The sequence below is a fragment of the Equus przewalskii genome, chromosome X, assembly GCF_037783145.1.
Source record: "Equus przewalskii isolate Varuska chromosome X, EquPr2, whole genome shotgun sequence".
Taxonomy (NCBI): Eukaryota; Metazoa; Chordata; class Mammalia; order Perissodactyla; family Equidae; genus Equus; species Equus przewalskii.
The window spans coordinates 59,894,243-59,909,875 of NC_091863.1; the positions used below are offsets into that span (position 1 = coordinate 59,894,243).

Here is a 15,633-nt window from a genome sequence, read left to right on the forward strand (position 1 = left end):
AAAAAAAAAAATTCTTAACCACTTTGAGCCTATTTACTTATTTGCAAACAGGGGTAGTACCACCTAACCCGTCTAAATTGCAGTATGTTGAGAGGTTAAAGTGGGATAATGTGAAACTACCTTGTGAAAATATCAGATCATTCTTCACCGTTTGGTTTACCCTCAGCAGTCACTATATATATTTTTTTCCATAGTGAAGGAAACTGTCATTACAGATAGAGAAACTCCATTGAGCCCTTAAAATAGGATTTTAAAATATGCCCTACATTTCTGACTTGATTGCAAAGGTGCTGGAGGCTTGGGGAGTGTCCTGTCTGTATTTTGCCGCATTGAGCCCCTAGCAGAAGGACTGAGCAATATTTGTTGACAAACTAGATTATCAAATCTCTGGCTGATAAATAAAGCAGAAAGAATTCATACCAACAGCCTAATTTATAGCAGGCAAGGCATATTAGTTATCCCCAAATTTCTAGGAATTTGCTAAAATCTGCCATCAGCAGAATTTTACTACATGCTGTTTTGATCCTGGCATTGAAACACTGAATCTCCTTACCTGCTAACTTCAAGGTTGACAGTTTAAGGTCCTTTTGCATTTACTCTCAGAAGCAAGCTCCAAGTCTTCAGTAAATCCAATCTACCCGTTCCTTGGAGAACCGAATACTCTGGACAGTCCTGAAAGCACACTCCATTCACAGGGCTCCTGCTCTTTAGGCCGGCTTCTTTGAAAAGACGAGTTGTCGCTATTTTCAAGAGGAGAGAGGGCAGGGCACATATGCTAGCCAATGTATACAGATTCTTCTTCCTCTTTCAGATTAGTCCTCAAACTGTTTAAAGCACGCCTAAATTTGGCTCCTCTGGTGCAAAGTGGGGGAGGGGAAGGCAGAAGGAACGAGGAAGAATAGAAACTGGAGACTTGCAGGTTGTTGTGTTATAAATGAGCCTTTATCCCTAGCTCCAGCAACAGCATCCTCAGGAAATCATGCAGCTGCTTTGAGATGGGAAGCAGGAAGGAGTATACTCTGTTCGGCTTAGTTTGGTCTGATTTTTGTGACTTGAGGGTGGTTAGACTATTTGTAGGCAGATAAAGATAATTCTACCAGTATATGCTAATCTAACTGTCATTATGTGAAACATGATCTTAGGCAAGATAAAGTTCACATCTCTCTCTCTCTCTCATTTATAACACTTGTGGCTCTGTCCACATTCTAAAAAGGCTTTCCCTTTCTGGTGTTTTATGTCCTGGAAAATAATTGTCTTAGTTTGAGGTTGGCTTCCCCAAATCCCCACGACAATACATTGCCTCCACTGGATTAAAAGTGGGTTTTTTTCTGTCACACTGAAAACGGTCTGGAATGACTGGGCTTGCTATCAGTGGTCCTGTGTTAGGAATTTGGGAGCCAGGTAAATGCTCTTGGTCTTTGGCTAGGCTCTGGGAGTGTTGGAGATATCGGATGCTCTGTCTGGCTTCGGGAGAATCGGGACATGGCAATTTGCTATGTGGTGACTGGAGCTTGGGGTGGCATCTTGATCTTATGAACCAAATGGATATTAGCTGGTTACATCAATTGTATTAAGTTATGTTAAGATGGTCTATATGGGGATGGGCATAAATATATTCGTTTTAATACTTTTTAAATATGGCCCATAGCTAATAACTAATTTGGTGTACTCAGTAAAACGTGAGCCCAGCAACAGCCCTCTGGCCCGCTACCTGTTGCAGGAATAAAGCCATTTACTCAAACTTTACATCTGTGGGTACCAGAATTATCTTACAGGCAAGCAGGAGCCAGGGCTCGAAGGTTTCTGAAATCTTCATTGCCTTTCATAGAATTCTTGGTTGTGGTACTGGTTGCGGGAAAAGGCTATCCAATCAAATTAAAGGGGGAAATAACATTTAGATCCAACACCAGACTCTTTAATCCTCCCCTGGGGAATTTTACTAACTAAAGTGACATTATAGCTAGAATTTCTTCCACTGACTTTAGATCCCCAAAGATCTAGGGGAAAGTTCATAAGGGAGGCAGAGGGTGAGTTATCGCTTCCTCTTCAGTCTGGACTGTTACAGCCATCTTGAGCTATCGTGGAAGGGTAGTTCATAATCAGGTAAGGAATAAAAGAGAAAGGGGCTAGATTTTTGAGTATCAAGATAGCACCAGAACAGCTGTAGCAGAGAGGGGATGCTCTGTGCTGCTTCTGTGTGCTCCCCTACGCATTTCCTTCCTTAGTTGCTTCTCTGCTTCCTGAGTGGTGGGAAGGGCAGTGCTCCACTCATCCCTGATTGGTCTTTGCCTTTATAGCTGTATCAATTTATACCATGTTTGCTATAATTAACAACAGACTCCTTATCTCCTTTCCTCACCTCTCCATCCTTTCTATCTTCATTACATACTTACCCTCACATTTTCTATCATTTTAGGAAATGGTTACGTGCCCAGACTGATACCTCTCTGCTGCCATCTCTCTACTCTTTCTCATTTTCCCCGACTTTTTTAGTTTTTACCTTATTGCTGGGATGAATAGGACCAAGTAGTAATGGTGAGGGAGAGGTGGAGTAACATGTAGTTGGATGGTGACTCTGTTTTAATGAAGTAGGACCTATGTAAAAGGTTAAAAGATTTTCGGTCATACAACATTCACACATTAACTATGAGCCACAGGATTCATAGCTTATGTGGACTCAGAGCTGAAATGGGGCCTTGAAAAACTACTTTGTTTAGACTTTTTATTAAATTGAGTTCCTGAGGGTAAAACAGGTCTGATTAATCATCGTGTCCCCAGCTGTCCAAGGTGTGTCCCTAGCTTATCACCTCGTTTGCTTTGTCGAATAAATAAATCTAGTCCAACTCTCTCATATTGCAGACAAGGAAACTGAGGCCAGAGAGAAAGAGACTTTCTGAAGATGTATTTGTTTTACCACAAAATCAAGAGAAGTCATTTTTTCTTCCAGAACTGAAATTGTTCCATAATTAATACTAATGACACTTTCGAAAGGTAGATAAAGAGTGTTACTATACTCACAGCCCCGTTCTATACACACATGTACATTCATTGGGATAGCCTTGATTTACCCTTTAGTCCCAGCTTAGAAACCCAGAGACAATAAAAAATGTTGGTCTAGCTGTAGAAATAGGCTTGCATCACTTTCCTTCTTCCTGCCCCAGGGCCTATACCCTGGGTATAAAGCGATCCTGGATTATCATTTCTGGTGAGGCCTGGGCACACTAACTGAGAATTCCAGATGAGTTTGAATGAACTCTGCAGAACAGAATTGCATAGATGACTTAGGAGAGATGGTACAGATCATTCAAGCCAACATCCCTATGTTATTTTGTGCTGTCCAGTGTGGTAGTCACTAGCCATGTGTGGTTATTTAAAGTTAAATGTAAATTAAATGAAACGGAATGAAATGAAAAATTCTGTCCTTCAATCACACTAGCCACATTTCAGATGCTCAGTAGCCATAGACATAGAATAGATTTTAAAATTAATATCTGTTTTGGGGTAGGGAATATCACTAGTACAAGGTGATATAATTAAGTGCCAAGTTGGGAAAAGAACCCAGGTTTCTGGATTCCCAATCAAGAGTAAGCAGATTTATTTCCACCCCCTTTGTGTTTATTTCTATCTCAGTGTGGATCTATGGACATAACTGAGGCACACTGAGCATGTGTGAGCTTTTGCGTGGGCTTCGAAGTTTTGAGAGCAGGGCACCTGGTTAGCATGGATGAGGGATCTTCTTTGCATATATTTGTGCTGTTCTTGCCTTTCTCCCCTGACAGGACCAAAAAAGAGAATATATATATATAAGAGCGCAGTGAAAAGAAAAAATGTTATATAAATGGAAGGTGTAGTAATGATGATAAACTTCAGCTTTACTTTCTCCTACTTAGTGTTTGCCTCTGAGTCCAGCTGGAGATGGGTGTGGGTGGGAAAACGGGTTGGATTGGTGGGTCATTTTGGCAACTGAGGTGAGAGAGAGTCTGCCGGGTGCATGTGGTCAGGAAACCCAATAACATTCTGCAAACCTAGGAACTGGGGCCTAGTTGAACTTGCCCTCACCTCAGCTTTTGTTCCAAGAGAAGATCAGTAATGGAGGAATTAGGCAAAGACCTTCAGTGAGAACTATCCCTTTGCTTAATTGGAGGGATTGTCTACAGCCACTTAAATGTGTGCCAAGTTTAGGTTTTTCTGAGGAAAATTTTCTGAGAAATCATTTACTATAAATTACTGGTGAAAGCACTGCTCTAACTAGAGACTAGTATACTGGCAGTTATTTTAGGACTAAGGAGTCCACAGCTTCTGAGAGCTCCTGAAACTCCAAACTTGTTAGCATAAGCCTAAAATTCCTTTAGGTGTAGTTCACAGTGAGAATCATCTTTTAGATGCCTTTAAATTCAGATCCACTAAGGAGAAGTGACCCAAGGGCTGACTCATAGGAGAGGTCATGCACTATGGATGGGGAATCTTAGTGTTATTAGAAAAAAAATGATAATAATATCAACTCTGCCCATTTCACAGCATTTAAAAATCAAATAAAATGAGAGTATGAAAGAGCTTTATAAACTATAAGGTAATATGCAGATAAAATTATTTCATTACCTGTTTCTCCATCTTCCTCTCTTATACAGTGGCTATTTCTCACCCAAAATATTGCATGAATTCTTACAAATAAAATTTTCTTGAGAGAAATTTGGGTAACTTTGAGATAATTTGGGATCCTGTAGGGTGTTACAGTCCCAGGGTAGGGAAATGTTGCCATTGAGGATCTAGTTGCAAAGGCCTACTTTTATGCCTGGAGGTCAGTTTACCACAATGACAGCACCTGCTAGGCATATTTGTATGTGTTTGCTGTGTGTATGGGCTAATGAAGTACTATTTGTAAAACTTCTTTAGCCACTGGAATTCTTTGAAGGCAAAGTGAAAACATTCAGTTGACTTGAAAATGGAGCCCCAAGGCTCCACCATATTTAATTATGACTCTACCAGTTTTGTTGTGACCTGGGAGAGAGCAAGTCACTTGAATTTTCTGAGCCTCGGTTTTCCCATTTGTAATTAACAACGGTAAAGGGTTAATAATCACCACTCTGTCACTTCACTGGGAATCAGGGTGAGTTAAAGCATGTGAAAGTACTTGTGAACTGTAAATAGCTGCACAAACAACCTTACAGTTATTTCCTAGTATCAGGGGAAATCCCTCAGGGACGTACTCGGAAACTCTATTTGGTGTATCTCCTTTATCTCAGCAGTGACTAACCAACTTTCTAGCCAAGAAGGGAAACTGACTTAAACATTTAATTTTGGGGCCTAGCCCTTAACCTAGCTTCACCTCTCTTACTGAGACACCCTCACTTTCAAAAAATAAAAGCAGAACTAGACTTGGGCAAAAATTTTGAAGCAAATAAACCATGTTTTCATGACACCTCTTTTCCTTTTTCGTTTTAGCACTCCCTCCCCTAGAAGGAGTAGAGGGTAGCAGAAGTAACTACATTTTGAGATGTCGTTTGCATTGAGAGGTAGACAGATCTGGGCTGAATCTTTGTTCCACCATTTACTAGTTGTGATCTTGGGCAAGTTTGGCTTCTTAGATTCCTGGTCTGTAAAATGGGGCCAATAATTACACCAACTCTTGGGGTTCTTAGGAGGCTTAACTGTACTAGTGCCTGGCACAAATTATATTTCCAACAAATATAGCTTTATTTTTATTCACGCCATGGTTTTGCTCACTCAGAGTTATTTATATTTTAAAGTTACCAGCAAGGAATTAGACACTGTCCCAAAGAACGAGTTCTGGTTTGGAGCATTAAGAACTTTCCCACGTCGTAGCCTTGCTGGTTTAGTGGTCTGGTGGTTTATATGAATGGAGCCCTCAGGCAATATTGGGTACAGATTTAAATGCAAAATAGAATCTTGATTTTTTTAAAATAATATTTCCACAGCCTTTCCAATTTATACCTTTTTGGTGATTTTTATTTTATGTTTGCTTACAGATGATCAGAAATGCTTTACTTGATATTGACTATGTCCTAGTAAATATGTGCATGCCTGTTCTGTCTAGAGGCCCCACATCACTGGATAGTTGGTGTCTAGATTGTCTGGTTGAGGCTTTTACCTTGACTAAAACAAACCACAATAATGAAGTTTTTTTTTTCCTGTTCTACAGGGAACACAAAAGATGTTATGGGTCTCATGGGGCCAAGCTGGATCCGCAGAAGTATAACAGATATGGTAATGGAACAAAGGACTTAGTTTGTTTAATTTCATGATTTTTGATTTGGTACACACTTTTATGGCTCAACATCAAATTCACTTTATCTGTTTATAGATTGCCTTTGGTCCCTTGAAGTTGTACCTAACAATTTATTTCTTATTCATAGAGAAAAATTGTGGGCAAAGTTGTGGAAAGGAGACAAATTTGTGGTTACTCGTTGGTTGAACATCTTCCTTATGGAAGGAAAATATACTCATAAGATGAGGAGTAAAGGTTTATCTGGTGTTTAGGCGCTTAAATCGATCACTTTTGTCACATCTCTTAACATAGAGCCTGAGCTATTATTTTTCAATTTTTCGCTGTTGATCAAATGAGATCTGTGAAAGCACTTTGAAAATGAGAACGTATTATAAAATTCTGAGATTATTATTTGTTATAAGCTTAGGGTTGGTTGTGAAATGCTCTTGTTAGAGAAAGTTGAACTTTCTCTTTTGAATAAAGATATTATTGTTGTCCTCCCTCCTCTGAAATGGTTCTAATGCTGACTTTGATTTCTAAGTGAAGCACATTCTTGAATCTGATGACTATCAATTTCCAGGCTGTCTTGAGTCCAATATCATTTAAACAAACAAACAAACAAGCAAACAAGCAGTCATCAGGAGCAGTCAAAATGGTAGCTATAAGAGTCTGTCTTTTTGTTCCTGAGATAAAGAAGACTCTTCATTTTACTCATTTTGGGTTTATAACTGTCAGTCCTTCTCCTTCTTCCTGTTCTAAGCAGGAAGTGCTGATAGCATTATATATAAATAACCACTCCATGTTGCACAACTGTCGCCTCCTTTCAGACTTTTAAGAGTGTGTTGGATAGTCTTGTTGTACTTAATAGGTACTCAGGAGAGCCTATCAGAAGAACATTTTAAACAGAGAAGGGGCTAGAAATCTAGAAATCTCTCTTCCACACTGTGTAGGTCTTCTTGGGGGCAAAGTGTGTCTGCCAAACATGTGAAATTAACTCTGAACTTGTCAGTCCAGCAGGGTCAGCTCTGAGGAAAATTAGGGAATAAATGAAGTGAGCCCTTCATGACTTTTCTTTTATTTAAAGATTTCTTTTCTCTGTTTCTTCTATTGTCTAGGCATCCAGTGCTTCTTTTCTTATGCTGATTGAGTTGCAACCGTTTGAAGCAAAGTGGATTTGAGAAATCACTAACATTTTAGTGTAAATAAATTTAAAGTGTTTTTTTCTGAAGTTACTTCATTTTATTTTAGTTATATGAAATTACAAAATATCACTAAGCAAAAATAAAATCAATAAAAACTCATCCATGATCCCACCATGCTAAATTAACCCACTCTTAATATTCATGTGTATAGCCTTTTATGCCTTTTTCTTTACATATATACGGAGATATATTCATCAAAATGGAATTACATTATACATATTGTTTATCAACCTGTTATTTTTATTTAACAATATATTATGAATTTCTTTCTCTAACATTAAATATATTTTCTCTCTTTTGGTTTCTTTCATTTGAAAAAATTTTATGGTGCTAAACCATTCATAGACAACCTGCTTCTGGGTCATCTACAGAGCAGCTTCCTCACTGCGATCTACTGAAGGTCAGCTTCCACACAAGGATTCGTAAAAAAAAAAAAAAAAAGTGTAAAAACACAAAAACAAAAAAGAAATTAAAAAAAAATTCAAATGGTGTGTGTGCTTGGCTGAGAAACCAATGGGTGAAGTGACTATTTGTGCGATTATGACTGAATACCTCTAAGGTGAATCTCACCCAGGAGGAATGATATGGCAGTGCTACAGAGCTTGGCTTGGTCTCAGATAGCTCGTGCCCCGACCTCTCGTGTTGTTTGTGTTGCTCTGTGTGCCCCTGCTGGGCACCAGGCCAGTGTCCGGTGCAGAGAGCCTCTTCCGCCCATATGGGCATGGCCCAGACATGGAGCTTGTGTTGGTGGGGAACCTGGTGCTAAAATTTTTTTAAATTAAAATTTTATGTTGGGATAATTGTAGATTCACATGCAGTTGTAAGAAATAATACAGAGAGAGAGATGCTGTGTACCCTTCCCCAGTTTCCCCCAAAGGTAACATCTTGCAAAAGTATAGTGCGATATCACAACCAGGAGATTGACACTGATACAGTCAGATACAGAATATTTCCATCACCACAAAGATTCATGTTGCCTTTTATAGCCACATCGACTTTTGTTCTTGCCCTCATCTCTCAATCTCAGGCAACCATTGATCTCCATTTCTATAATTTTGTCATTTCAAGAATGTTATATAAGTGGAGTCATACAGTTTGTAACCTTTTGGGATTGGCTTTTTCTTACTCAGCATAATTCCCTGGAACTTCATCCAAGTTGTTGCATGTATCAATAGTTTGATCCTTTTTATTTCTTAGTATTCCAGGGTATGGATGTGCCACAGTTTATTTAATTATTCATTTGCTGAAGGACATTTTGGTTGTCTCTAGTTTTTTTTCTAAATTATTTTATTGAGGTCACGTTGTGTAAATTTCAGGTGTACATCATATTTTGGCTTTTGTATAGGCTGCATCATATTCACCACCAAAACTCCAGTTTTTGTGCATCACCATACATATGTGCCCCTTTATCCCTTTTGATGTCCTGTCACCCCTTTTCTTTATGGTAACCACCAATCTGTTCTCCTTATCTCTGTGTTTGGTTCTTATGAACAAAGCTGCTATGAACACTCGTGTGTAGGTTTCTCTGTGGCTATAATTTTCATTTCCCTGGGATAAATGCCTCAGAGTTCAATTGTTTGGTTGTATGGCAATGGTATGTTTAATTTAGTAAAAAATGCCAAAGTGCTTTCCAGAGTGGTTGCACCACTTTATGTCCCCAAAAGCAATGTATGAGTGATTGCTTCTCTGCATCCTCACTAGCATTTGGTATTGCCACTATTTTTAGTCATCTAATTGATGTGTAGTGATATTTTGCTATTTAAATTTGCATTGTATTGGTTTCATGTACTTGTATGTCCAGTTCTTTCCCGAGGCTTGGGAAGTTCTCAGCTAGTAATTCTCTGAATAAGCCTTCTGCTCTTTTCTCCCTCTGGGATACTGATAATTCTTATGTTGATTTTCCTAATTGAATCAGATATTTCGCAAATAATTTCTTCATTTAAAAAAAAACAACTTCGTTCTCTCTCTTCCTCCACCTGAAGCATTTCTGTATTTCTCTGTTCAAGGTCACTAATTCTCTTCTCCATAAGATCTACTCCATTTTTTTGCTTTCTACATTATTTGTACCTCACTAATTGTGTTCCTCATGTCCAGAATTTCTGTTTGGTAATTTTTCAGATCCTCCATCTCTTTGGTGAAGTATTCTTTCTGTTCAGCAATTTTATTCTTGAGCTCATTGAACTGTCTTTCTGAGTTTTCTTGTAACTCATTGAGTTTCTTTATGATAGCAATTTTGAGTTCTCTTTCAGTTAGAATGCAGTTTTCTGTGACTTCAGGTTTGGTTTCTGGATATTTGTCATTTTCCTTCTGTTCTGCAGTGTTACTGTAGTTCTTCATGGTGTTTGATGACTTGACCCTCCGCCAGTGCATTTGTGATACTAATCACCTTTCCTCTTTTTTTTTTTTTTTTTTGAGGAAGATTAGCCCTGAGCTAACTACGGCCAATCCTCCTCCCTTTGATGAGGAAGACTGTCTCTGAGCTAACATATAATGGATTATTATTGTCATAAAAAGAAGGAAATCCTGCCATTTGTGACAACATGGATGGACTTTGAGGGCATTATGCTAAGTGAAATATGTCAGACAGAGAAAGACAAATACTGTGTGATCTCACTTGTATGTGGAATCTGAAACAAAAAATAAATTCATAGAAAAAGAGATGAGATTTGTGGTTACCAGAGCTGGGAGGTGAGGGAATTGGATGAAGGTGGTCAAAAGGTACAAATTTTCAGCTATAAGATAAATAAATACTGGGAATGTAATGTACAGCATGAGCACTATAGTTAATACTGCTGTATGGGATATTTGAAAGTTGTTAAGGGAGTAAATTTTAAGAGTTCCATTACAAGGAAAAAGCTTTTTTCCTTTTTTGTATCTATATAAGATGATTGATGTTAACTAACTTATCGTGGTAATCATTTCACAATATATGTAGGGCAAGTCGTTATGTTATACACCTTAATCTTACATAGTGCTGTATGTCAATTATATCTCAATAAAAGTGGAAAAAAAGACAAATAATATTTTTTAAATAGCGCTCTATATACTCTCAATGAATTCTTAGCCTTCTCTTATGTAGCCTGGAAGTGGCTGAAGGACTAAGGCTGGCAGAATGGAGTTTTGGACACTCTACCTGCAAGCTTTTCTAGATGATCTTATACTTCCTTACATATCGCATTGTTTTTGGGGTTGGGGCTTCTGCTTAAACTGGCACAATGGCAAAACGTCATATTTAGCATCCTGTTACACTGGCTGATACTTAGTGAGTAATTACTATATACCAAATACTAATGCTCAGTGGTTTACACATATTATCTCATTCAATCTCCACAACAATCTAAATAGAATGTACAGTCATTCCCCTTATTTGACAGTTGAGGAAACTGAAGCATGGAGAGGTTGAGTAACTTCCTTAAGTTTAGGCAGTGAATTAGTGGTGTAGCTAGGATTTGAATCCAGGCAGTTTGCCTTCAGAGCTTGCAATAAATATGCATACCTATACAGAATTATATGCTTTTTCTATGAATCCTTTCCACTATTACTGAAGTCACCACTGCACATAGGCACCTATATATGATGTAGGTGGTCAACCCTGTTCAGAGATGTCACTGAGTTTAAATATTGAAAAGTGACATTGCTACAATAGTGCTTGTGTTACCTTCTTGTGATGTAAAAACCAATGGAAGAAAACCAAATGTATTTTATAGCTGCCAAAAGCCAGTTTGTTAGTTTTCTTAGTCCTAGGGACTGCTGGGTTCTATAAATATTGTGTGTTTTTCAAGGTTAGTATCTAATACTCTTTTGTAAATTAAATGTTTATTCATCTAGGAATTGTATGAGGCTACCTCATTTTCTCTGCATCGCTTATCTTCTTCCTTATGGGAATTATATATTCATGATAGAAAAACAGTCCTTCTTTGCCAGGAAAAGGCCATACTTGTTTGCTGAGAGCATTATTTCAGCAGAAGACACACGGAGTAGGAGAAGGAAAAGGACACTCACCAAGCCAATCAAAAGATAGAATTTTAGAGGTAAAATTGTGTATTCAATCTCTTCATTTATAGATAAGGGGAAAAAAAGCCCAGAAAGGAATGTGATTTCCCCAAAGTAACTCAGCTTGTGAAGGGTAGAGGTAGGACTGGGACCTTCTTTAGGTCAGTATCCCTTCTACACTGTGTCCACCTTGACAAATTGATTCTGATGTGTTGAAGCTGAGTTGTTGTCAAGTCCTTATAGAAATCTAAACACACCAATGAAAGATAGGCAGAGCCCAAAGAGCCTCAGTTTCTATTAACACTGTGGACTTTTTGGCGTTAAGTTTTTCTCTTAATCCACTATATGGGATCTACTTGGGTGTCTAGGGTCTAATTCTGCTAACCCTGAGGAAGGCAGAGACATTTCCTCACTTCAAATCTGGTTGCAAATTGTTCTCAGAGATAAAATATTCCAGGTCTTAGAGTCACTGAGTACAACAAAAATTAATCTAGAATCCTCACCAGCAGAGGACAGGTGCTAGCATACTTCTAGTGAAATATAAGTGGTAACTTCTACTCTAATATTTTTGTAGAACAAATTAAAATGAAATGAGCATAAGATTAAAAAAAGAACTCTGGATTACTTAGAAAGAGGTAACTTTAAAGACTACTTATTTTCTTTTTCCATTTACACTCATTATAATTTCAGGTTTCGTTTGGTAATTTTAGAGAAATAAAATTTTGGGGCTCTAGCATAAAATAATAATAATCATTATTCTTGATATATTACTGGCATACTATAAAGTTTACAGTTATTTCATATTCATGTTTGTGATCTCATTCAATGTTCACATCACTCCTGATGTTGCACTAACAAATACTACACTTTGCCTTGACTCCTAAACCAACACTCTTCACTGTAGACTGTACTGCCTCTCATATTTCCAAGACAGCATGCTGAGTGTTCAACCACTCTGTGCCCTCTTTGTTTTATCTCATGCTAGCTTTGTCTTACAGGGTTTCATTATTTAACATTCTCAAGAAATTTTAGCTGGAGTGGAGACGAAACTTCCTTTTCTTTTTCCTGTCAACTTGCATTTTAAAAAATAATTTTCCAATTCTTCTTTTCAGTTATAGACCACCAAGATGTTATTTCTCTCTTTGTTATTGTCTCTTGTCAGATTTGCAAATAAATGCCTCCAATATTGGGAAGAGGAGTAGAAATAAGAAGACATTATCTTAGCCTTTGTCCCTACTCCTTTTCTAATTTGATAGTCAGAGAGGTGTATATTCTGGATTAGTATAATCATTTGAGGAATCTGTCCCACTGAAAGAAATGGAGTCAGCATATGTGCTATTGAAGCTTAAATTCAAGGTCAATCTTTTATTTTAAATGTTAATTTAATTAAAAAATTTAAGCCATTCTTCTACAGGTCTATTCTTCCTTGTTTTCTTTAATATGTTTCTTGGCAACTTCATAGTAGCTCAAACTGGAGATCTTATCACTTCCTGATAAGTAAATGCTTTGTGAAAAATGTCCGATTTGCCTTACAATTTATGAGTTTTCTTGATATTTCAGAATTACTTATTAGCAGTAAGGCACTAGGGTAACTCAAATGATAATTGACTTATTAAGGCAGATGGGTTCTTTGACAAGTACCCACAACTGCTATCTAGTTCACAGGAAGCCACAAAGTTATAACAAAAGACAAAACAAAACAAAGTAAATGAACACTGACAACTAAACCCTTACCATATTTTCTATAGTAGGAAAAAAAACTTTCCTTTTTCTTTTATATTTTCCTAGGTGATATTCTGGTGCACTTTCCTGGGACACATGCTGATTTGGAGCTTAGAGATGTTCGTCACTGATGCTAAATATTAAGCAAACTGGTAGTGGGTAAGACATTTCCTGGTTTGGGCAGGGAGAAAGTAGAGCGAGGGAGTCTATGTACGAGCAAAAATAGGATCAGAAATGAAGAGTCACGAGGCAGCATATTGTCCTGTAAGCGAAGGATAGAGGAGTTGGTGGGGCCCAGGAACATCACCAAAAATGTTTAATATCTGCTGTGAGCAAGACACTGTGCTAGATACTGAGTCTGAAGCTCAGTGCGTGTGTGTGTTTGTGTCTGTATGTACATGTATCTATTTCTGTCTGTCTGACTTAGGGAAAAGATGAAGATCCACTGCATCCTTGGTGGTCACGGAAATTCAGAGATTGTCCATCTTGAACCAAGGAAGAAATGAGGGAGAACTAAACAAACAAACAAAAATACCTGTGCGTAAGAATTGACTGGCCTTTGATGAGAAATCACAGGTCAAAACAAAGCTCTCTATTTAAGATTTACTACCTTAACTTGGATTCTGTATTCCTTTGTTTTTATAATGTTCAAAATTCAAACATCTGACTTTGGCATTTAGGCTATACTACTTGAGATTTAAAAAAAAATCTAATTGACATTTTTAAATTTTAGTTTTTGAGGCTTAATTTACGTAGAATGAAATGTGCTGCAAAATTCAAAGAGTGCTATGCATTTTGAAAAATCATTCAATCATGTAAACACCATCAAAATCAGGATACAGAACAATCCCATCATACTCTCCCCTCCAAATTCCCTTGTGCTGTCTCTGTTCCAAGCTTCTGGAAACTACCGATATGTTTTCTGTCAATGTTGTCAACAGTTTTTTATTTTCCAAAATGTCATATAAATGTAATCATAGCCTTTTGAATATGGCTTCTTTCACTCAATGTAACTATTTTGAGATTTATCCGTGTTGTTGCATGTAGTTCATACTTTTTATTGTTCTGTAGTATTTCATTGTATGGTATTCAGAGTTTGTTTATATCCGTTCATCAGGTGAAAGACATTTGGGTTGTATTCAGTTTTTTTGTGATTTTGAATAAGGCCACTATTAATTACTCACGCAGTTTTTGTGTAAATGTATGTTTCCATTTCTCTTGGGTAAATATCTAGGAGTGTGATGGCTGGGTCATAGGGTCTATGCACATTTAGCTTCATAAGAAACTGCTAAACTGTTTTCTAAAGTGCCTGTAGCATTTTACATTCCCATTAGTAATGTAAAAGCATTTCAGTTACTCCACATCCTTGCTAGCAGTTGATATTGTCATATTTTTCAAGTTTGGTCACTCTAAAAGATGTGTAGTGGTATATCTTGTTATTTTAGTGTGCATTTCCTTAATGACTAATGATATTGAGCATATTTTCATGTGCTTATTTGCCACCTCTATATTGTCTTTGGTGAAGTATCTGTTCAAATCTTTTACTGACTTTAAAAAATTGGTTTGTTTTCATATTGAATTTTTTATAGACTTTATTTTTTAGAGAAGTTTTAGGTTCACAGAAAAATTGAGCAGAAGGCACAGAGATTTTCCATATACTGCCTGCCTTCATATATGCATAACATCCCCCGTTACTGACATTCCACACAAGAGTGGTACATTTTTTACAATTGATGAACCTACATTGACACATCATTATCAAAGCCCATAATTTACATTAGAGCTCACTCTTGGTTTGTACATTCTATAGATTTGGACAAATGTATAATGACATGTATACACCATTATAGTGTCATACAGAGTAGTTTCACTGCCCTGAAAGTCCCCTGTGCTCTGTCTGTTCATCCCTCCATCCTCCCTAATCCCTGGCAACCGTTGACCTTTTTATTATCTCCATAGTTTTGCTGTTTCCAGAACGTTATATAGTTGGAATCCTATAGTATATAGCCTTTTCAGGTTGGCTTCTTTCACTTAGTAATATGCATTTAAGGTTCTTCCATGTTTTTTCATGCTCATTTTCATAGCTCATTTCTCTTTAGTGCCAAATAATATTCTATTCTATGGATGTATCACAGTTTATTTATCTGTTTACTTACTGAAGGATATCTTGGTTGCTTCCAAGTTTTGGCAGTTATGAATAAAGTTGCTACAAACATGGTGTGCAGGTTTTTGTGTGGATATGTTTTCAACTCATTTGGATAAATACCCTGGAGTACAACTGCTGGATCGTATGGTAAGAGTATGTTTAGTTTTGCAAGAAACTGTCAAATTATCTTCCCAAATGGCTATACCATTTGCATTCCACTAGCAACAAATGAGAGTTCCTCTGACTCCATATCCTCACCAGCATTTGGTGGTGTTAGTTGTTATTGAGATTTCAGAGTTTCTTATATATTCGGGATACAAGTTCTATGTCAGATAAGTGTTTTG

At 37.4% G+C, this 15,633-nt stretch overlaps 1 protein-coding gene and 1 long non-coding RNA gene across 3 annotated transcripts in view; one reads left to right on the forward strand and one right to left on the reverse strand.

Moving 5' to 3' along the window:
* The window catches only part of CYSLTR1 (cysteinyl leukotriene receptor 1), a 28,113-nt gene extending 27,308 nt beyond the window's left edge, over positions 1-805 (reverse strand). Inside the window, exon 1 of one of the 2 annotated variants that reach the window (XM_008507392.2) lies at positions 554-805. The gene's annotated coding sequence lies outside the window, so the exon portion shown is untranslated. The remainder of the gene's footprint in view (positions 1-553) is intronic. The other variant, XM_070606704.1, reaches the window with a different exon arrangement.
* A 1,207-nt stretch (positions 806-2,012) lies between these two features.
* LOC103540736 (uncharacterized) lies at positions 2,013-15,363 on the forward strand. Its single transcript, XR_542309.2, has 4 exons — positions 2,013-2,103; positions 6,161-6,225; positions 13,210-13,302; positions 13,571-15,363. It is a non-coding gene; the product is annotated as an uncharacterized lncRNA (long non-coding RNA).
* The last annotated feature ends 270 nt before the right edge of the window (positions 15,364-15,633 follow it).